The sequence below is a fragment of the Bactrocera latifrons genome, unplaced genomic scaffold (assembly GCF_001853355.1).
Source record: "Bactrocera latifrons isolate USDA-ARS-PBARC rearing strain unplaced genomic scaffold, ASM185335v1 scaffold_232, whole genome shotgun sequence".
Taxonomy (NCBI): Eukaryota; Metazoa; Arthropoda; class Insecta; order Diptera; family Tephritidae; genus Bactrocera; species Bactrocera latifrons.
Genome location: NW_017535875.1, coordinates 189,543 through 197,547, shown reverse-complemented (window position 1 = coordinate 197,547; position 8,005 = coordinate 189,543). Strand labels below are relative to the sequence as shown.

General features: G+C 39.2%; 1 protein-coding gene across 2 annotated transcripts in view; it reads left to right on the top strand.

Annotated features, from left to right (window-relative positions):
- The first annotated feature begins 3,194 nt into the window (after nt 1-3,194).
- LOC108968915 (netrin receptor unc-5) overlaps nt 3,195-8,005 on the top strand; it is a 21,932-nt gene continuing 17,121 nt past the window's right edge. Inside the window, exon 1 of one of the 2 annotated variants that reach the window (XM_018933265.1) lies at nt 3,195-3,322. The gene's annotated coding sequence lies outside the window, so the exon portion shown is untranslated. Of the gene's footprint in view, nt 3,323-3,347; nt 3,768-8,005 lie in introns of those variants that run through there. The other variant, XM_018933264.1, reaches the window with a different exon arrangement.

The window sequence follows — 8,005 nt, the reverse complement described above, 5'->3', positions numbered from 1 at the left end:
GATATTGATATCATCGGCCTCTACATCGGCGCCGTTAGTTCTGCTTTCTCCGGACTGGACAAGGAAGCAACACAAATGGGTCTGGCAGTGAACGAGGGCAAGACGAAATATCTCCTATCATCAAAAAAACAGTCATCGCACTCGCGACTTGGCACTCACATCACTGTTGACCATCATAGCTTTGAAGTTGTAGATAATTTCGTCCATCTTGGAACCAGCGTAAACACCACCAACAATGTTAGCCTAGAAATCCAACGCAGGATAACTCTTGCCAACAGGTGCTACTTCGGACTGAGTAGGCAAATGGGAAAGCAAAGTCCTCTCTCGGCAAACAAAAACCAAACTCTATAAGTCACTCATAATTCCCGTCCTGCTATATGGTGCAGAGGCTTGGACGATGTCAACAACGGATGAGTCGACGTTGCGAGATTTCGAGAGAAAAGTTCTGCGAAAGATTTATGGTCCTTTGCGCGTTGGCCACGGCGACTATCGCAATCGATGGAACGATGAGCTGTACGAGATATATGACGACATTGTCATAGTTCAGTGAATTAAAAGACAGCGGCTACGCTGGCTAGGTCATGTTGTCCGAATGGACGAAAACACTCCAGCTTTGAAAGTATTCGACACAGTACCCGTCGGGGGAAGCAGACGAAGAGGATGACCTCCACTCCGTTGGAAGGATCAAGTGGAGAAGGACCAGGCTTCACTTGGAATATCTAATTGGCGCCACAAAGCGAAAAGAAGAAACGACTACCGCGCTGTTGTTAACTCGGCTATAATCGCGTAAGCGGTGACTACGCCAATCAAGAAGAAGAAGAAGAACTGTCTCCGGGAAGTGCGCCCGCAGAAACTCCGTGGCTCTGTCCTCTGCGCTGGTCGTAAATGTCCCATCGCTTCTTTTAATTGCTATTTCTGCGTCACCTGGCCAGAACTTTGTTAAATAGGCTACGTACTTTTTTCCGGAGGTCTGCTAATTTCCTTGACCACCAGGGACAGTTTCGTCTGTCTGTGGGCACTTTTAGGGAGCAACTGCCATGATAAGCGTTAACATCAGACCCGTTCAGCTCAGATAGCCTGATATCCAGTCCTGAGCCTGAAACGCTATTATCCATCTGCATCTACCCCCGACCAACCCCCCTGCCCAATTCCTTAGTATATCCCTGAAGGCATCCCAAGTCGCCTTCCGAGGGTTACGTCTAGGGGGGAGTTCCCTGACCTCTACCTTTAGCGTGAGCCTTACAATCCTGTGGTCTGACAAGGCCTCCGTCGAGACTCTCCATTGCGAGACCAATCAGCTTGCAGGCTCATTGCTCGGGGTGATGTTCATCACCTCCTTCCTGCTTATAGTTATAAATGTGGGTTCACACCCTACATTCTCTATCGTTAAGTTTTTACTATGTACTCTAAAAGAGACTGACCTCTTACATTATTACTTACTCGCTAGAGAGATCCGAGATTATTTTATTTGACTCCGTCTTGATGCCTTTAACCTCTCCTCTATGGACCCAATCCTCTTGGATCAGCAGTACGCATAGTTTCTCCGTTGCTGCCGTGTGATGCAGGAGGGCGATCTCCGTATTGACGGCCCTTATAGCATGGGTTCGAGAAAGGGCAGATCCTCTTCCCCGCCGTCCATCGCGCTGACCTCCTTTGAATTCCGCCTCCCGGAAGGACGCCGCGTATTCATTTCCTCTGAATACCACTTCCATGAGGAGGTCCTGGAGCACGGTAAGCTCCTCCGGTTGTAGCGATTCCGCCGGTAAGTTTTGTGGCAGTACAGCCATGCAGATACCTTTAACAGCGTTCGCATATCTGCGACGCCCCTCCTTAATCCTGTGGGGAGCCGGTCCGGATGATTGGCTTCCGGCTGCCTTTGTATTGCTGCCCCTCAACCTTTTGGAGCTGGGGGACCACTGCAGCGTGATTTGGCCACTCTTTCGTTGCGCGGTTTGAACATACGTTGTTGTTGTTGTTGTTGTAACGGCAGAATTCTGCCGAGTTGACAGTCCTTGGCCGGATAAAAATCCGGGTATGTTCCGGTTTTCGTAGACCCGACTGTCGTGGGATAGCCTCCGCAGTCTTCCTATCTCGAAGGTACCGCAGGTACCACTTCATGATGGCACCGCTCATTCCCTTCCTGTGCGGGTCGTCACACCCGCCGGGTTTGCCAGCTTCTGGGGGAGGGCATTGCCCACCTCGTCTTTCGTGTTGTTAGATTTGGTTGTTAAGTTTGGTTCTTGTGTGCTCATCATGTTCTTACGACCCTTGGCTTAGCAATGTGAGCTGATGGGTCTAATATTTTATAGGAGAACTAAGGGGTCTGCCACGACAGAGCCCCTTAACGCGGTAAGGCCACAGTTACTCCCCAATTCGGCCCGATGTTGGGGAGACTCCGTTAGAATACAGCCGAATTTACCTCCTGGCTGCAAAGTGTCTATCGGCACCATCCACGCCGGTGTGGGGGATGCTGAGTATGCTTTGCGCCTAAGCCCCTGCACAGCGGCAAGGTGCCTACCATTAGCAGAGGAAAAATCGCGAACCTTTGCCACCTTATCCAAAACAACGCCGCTGATATAGACTATATATTTTCATTGTAACGGATCTTCACGATGAATTTTAAATTTCTACAAATTATAATATTCTTATTTCTTTCTCTGTTACATTTTTTCATTTACAATAACTTACTGCTAACTTATCTGCACTGCTTATCTTGCCGATATTGGCCCTTGTGTTTTGTTAAACACTGACCCAGCAATGCCTTGTCCTTCAATGTTTATTCAATGCAGTTGACATATCGCCTCAAAACTTTTATCCCACAAATTAACCAAACAATTGCGCATTTCCCACATTTTGTTATTAATTATTCTTCTTGGTGTATCGGCTTTTCTCTTTTAACATAATAATATTTCGATAAAGCTAAAAGTGGATAGCTTTTCTCTTCTCCCATTCAACAAACAATTGGACAAAATGTAACAGTGTTGAAGGAACAGCTGCAAATGTTTCATTGTATTTGGGCAATCTGTTATCTCCGTCTTTTCAGGGAATCTTGTGACTGTTATTCGTGATAGTAGGCAACAGAAATCTTCGTGTGTAAACTCATTCTTAATAGACAAAATTTATCGATGAGCAGACATTATTACATCCCTCACACATAATAATGTTGTAAGTCTGTATTACGTTTTTAGGTTGCGTATAACGTAACAACCGTCAAATGGTTTCGATGTTCTATTCGCGACGAAGTGGTGTACATATACATAATTGTGGTTGACCGTCAAAATAATAATTTTAATTAAAAATAAGGTGGACATTCAACTTGAAAGTAAATAATTGAGATATTAGTAATTGTAAATTGATAATATTTAACCTATATACGCATATAAATACTTAATTCATTAGTATGTAAACAAGCAAAGGACGAAATATTTGTAGTTTCATGCTGATTTCGTCCAAGTTCTTTAGGAATGGTTAAGTTCGGGACTTTATTTATACTTGAAGAAAAAAAGTTAATCAAAATTTGTGGTGTTATGATCCTATGCTGAATTTCTCAAAATGATATATAGAATGTTAATACATATATGTATGAGTTTTGCATATTTGCTGATATCATGACAAAGTCGAATGTAAAACGAACTGCACCCTTAATTTATGGGCAGAACACATTTCCTGAGGTGCGCTACTGTTGCTTTAGTGTGGGACGTATTTTCAATGTTTTGGGATGCAATGCCACAACTCAGTAAATAGCTGCATATATGATATGAATTGAAGTAAGCGTAAATATGATACAAAATTATATATATTTTTTATATTTAAAATAATTTTGCTTACACTATAAATAAAAACCTGAGGAACAGTGATATTAATTAAATTTTTTTTATTGTTTTAGTTTAACTTAATTTCAGATCTTTAATTAAGGATATGTTAAGTATTTACTTATTACAAAGTTAACTTGAACTAAGTGATAAAAGTACTTTAAAATATATTACTTTAGGTGCAAATTTTACAAAAGCATCACCTGATTTCGGGGTTAAAGTGGGTATGTACGAATAGAGTTGGGCCTCCAGATTAAGAAAATATACATATGTATATAGTTGTTGCTCACCTATGGTTTTTGAGATATTTGCATTTAAAATTCAAACATTCAACTATTTAAAAGAAGTGTTCCTCGATTAGGCACGATTCCGATTACTTTTTCGGAGGAGTAAGAAAAGCGATTTTTCGTCTAAATGGGGTTATGGGCGGATAGGGGAGCTTCGCCAGAGGAGGAATATCCGAAATTAATATAAAAATATCTTATATTTTTAAAAATATTCACGATTAAAAGTTAAAAAATTTGCACTAATAGCACATGGTATTTCTCTATCTTTCACTAAATTTATTCACGTTTTTCACTCTATATATTTAAATATACACCCTAAACATTGAAATAAGTTCACATTTCAATTTTATTTTGTAATATTTTACCTAAATTTATTAATTTAAAAATCACTTATCTCACTCGTCGCTGCAAAGGTGAGATTGTTAACAATTATGAGCAAAACGTTTAAAACAAATGTTAAACACCAAATATGTAGGATTTTTAACGATTTTTCTTTGTTTATTTTTTTTGCGTGATACTTTTTTCTATATGAATTACATTAAAAAATACTTTGCAACATTTTTTAAGTTATAATTGAGTTGTGAACACTTTTTCCATCTACATACTATGTATACGTATAATATGTGATTTATATTTAATAAACACAAATAACTAAAACTCTATGATTATATTATAAAATTTATATCATATCGTGATAACTGAAGTACTTTCGCGTAGTACTCCTTTCTGCGTTAAAAATAAATTGAGTTTTCGTTATAAAGTGGTTAAAGTGGTAATATTTTCTGATTATCATGCACTCATATTGAAACAAAATTTGAGTTTTCGTTATTAAATGGTTAAATTTTGGTTATAATATCTGTCAGCGATTTCCATTTATTTTTGATAATACGTTGTTTTGTTTATTAGGTGACAATATATGTAATATTATAATATTACATATTTGTTTTTTCAATTAAATAAAAAACATATAGATATGCATGGATAGAGGAATTTTTGGGAAAAAGGAATTTCAGCGAATTTCCTTATTATCACATGGCAGCGCTCCATTTTGTCGTAATTTTGAGCACACGAATGGTGTTCACTACGAGTGTAAAATGTAATTTTTAAAATAAAGATTTCTTAGGTAAAAAACCTGCTAAAAGTGGAAAATATGGATTTATTTCCAAGTTTATAGTTTAATTTAACTAATTAAAAAAAAAAAAAAAACGTGAATAAAGTGTGTTAAATGTGGTGAAAAAGCTTCTTGAAATGTTCGAATTTTGGGAATTTTTGAACTTTCAGGTCTAATATCTCCTAAACTATAACCCTATATATTTTTTTAATCAGGAGAATGTCATCTTTCCAACGGTACCTTCAAATCGCGGCGCCAAAGAGGTCGGAATTGTGCCTCCGATTATATTTTACACTTAAATTTTCAACTTCCATATCCACTAACCCTTCACTAATTCGTTTCAAATAATTTATTTTATATTAAATAGTGCAAAAATAACTTCCGTTGCTTGCTATCACGATTATATATCACAAGATTCCCTGAAAAGACGGAGATAACAGATTGCACAAACACAATGAAACATTTGCAGCTGTTCACCAACACTGTTACATTTTGCCAATTCTTTTTTATTGAATGTGACGAGAAAAACTATTTAGAAACGAATGAGTGAAGTGTTAGTGGACATAACAGTTAAAATATAAGTGCAAAATTAATTATACATCGGAGAAACGCGCGTTTGAAATAGTTGAATTTTTGAATTTTAAATACAAATATCTTAAAAACCATAAGTCAGCGGCAACTAGACATATATATATATATATATTCTTGATCTGGAGGACCGCCTCTATCCGTACATACCCATTTTAACCCCGAAATCGGAGGATACTATTCTAAATCCTAGCCACTTTAGAAAGCAATTTAAACGTAAAAATTTTCTGTTGTTAAATTGTATACAAGTTCAGTTGTTTATCGAAAAAATGTTTGCTCAGTATAAAATGCAATGCTCAATTTCAAGAAACATTTTACTTGTATTTATTATCGGATATGTATAGAATGTAATGGATTTACTGATAATTACATATTAATTGAAGGTTTAGAAAGGTTAAATTGCAGGAAAACTACCTAAATAGGCGAATTGCACGACTCAAAGATAGTAATGAATCCAAGTTGTTGTTGTTGCGGTAGATTTCTGTTCAGTTGTTGTTGAGGTTTCCAAGTCTTTTGTAATTTATTTATTTATTTATTTATTTAACGCCAATCGGCACTATACATCTAATAACAATTATAATTATAAATAAGACAACAGGCTTAAACATATAAAAATAGGAATTAAACAAGTAACCTAGTTCGTATGCTAATATTTTAAATTCAGCTTTTTTAACGATTTTTCTAAAGTTCTGTAGAGTTCCGCTGAAGAAGTTGATGTCACCGTGCAGAGAGTTTACCAGTTTACAGATTCTTTTCTTTGGGCCATTGATTACATAGTTTTTGTTCGATCTGCAAGTTTTCAGGATCCTCATCTGTCTAAGGTTAAGCTCGTTTGGTATGATTTCAAAGTCTGCATGGATTTCTGGGGCATCAATTAATCTATTGAAGATTTTGAAGAAGAAGATGAGGTCTGCTTATTGCCGTCGAGATTTCAGGTCATTTATTTTCAGGATTCTTCGGACGTCTTCTGTTGAATTGATATCGTTTCTATGTCTGTTATGAAATAGCAGCGCTTTGCAGAACTTATGGTGGATTCTCTCTACTCTGTTGGCCATTGAGTTCGTAAATGGGGACCAGATCACTGTTCCATATTTTAGAATGGGTAGCAGTAATGCTGAGAATAGACAAGTTAACGAGCAATTGTTCTCAAATTCCGTACACATAGGATTAATCAACCCTTCCCCTTAGTTGGGAAGGTGTCGCTGCCCAGCTGGTTAATGTCCTTGTGAAAATAAAGGCTGACATCACCGTCATCCAAGAAATGCGATGGACGGGACAGAGACGAGTAGGTCCCTGTGTCATTTACTATAGTGGCCATATATAGGAGCGCAAGTTTTGTATGGGATTCGTGGTGGGAGAGAGACTTCGTCGCCGAGTGCTATCATTCACTCCGGTGAATGAACGTCTAGCCACAATCCGCATCAAAGCGAGGTTCTTCAACATATCGCTGATTTGCGCCCGGAAGAGAAGGACGATGTGACCAAAGATGCCTTTTATGAGTGCTTGGAACGCACTTATGAGAGCTGCCCCCGCCACGATGTCAAAATCGTGCTTGGCGACTTTAACGCCAGGGTGGGCAAAGAAGGTAACTATGGCCAAGTACTACGGTCGGTGAATTCAGCCTCCACGACGAAACATCCCCAAATGGGTTCCGGCTGATCGACTTCGCCGGGGCCCGAAATATGGTTATCTGTAGTACTGGATTCCAGCATAAGAAGATTAATTAAGCTAACTGGCTGTCTCCGACTCGAAAAACCACCACCCAGATCGATCATGTTGTGATAGACGGAAGACACGTCTCCAGTGTTTTAGATGTGCGTGCACTCTGAGGTCCTAACATCAACTCGGACCACTTTCTTGTTGCAGCCAAGACTCGCATCCGCCTCTGTGCAGCAAAAAACGCACGCCAACAAACACAAGGAAGGTTCGACGTCGACAAGCTGCAATTACAACAGACAGCCGAACGATTTTATACTCGGCTTGCACTTCTGCGCTCTGAGAGTACTCGTCAACAACTCGGTAGAAGGGAACTGTGGGACGGCATTTCAAATTCCTTACGTACAGCTGCAACCGAAACCATTGGTTTTCGGAAAGTGCAAAAGAACAGCTGGTACGACGAGGAGTGCCGTGTCCCAGCGGAGAGAAAACAGGCTGCCTACCTCGCAACGTTATGATCGACCACAACACGTGCGGGATGGGATAGATAC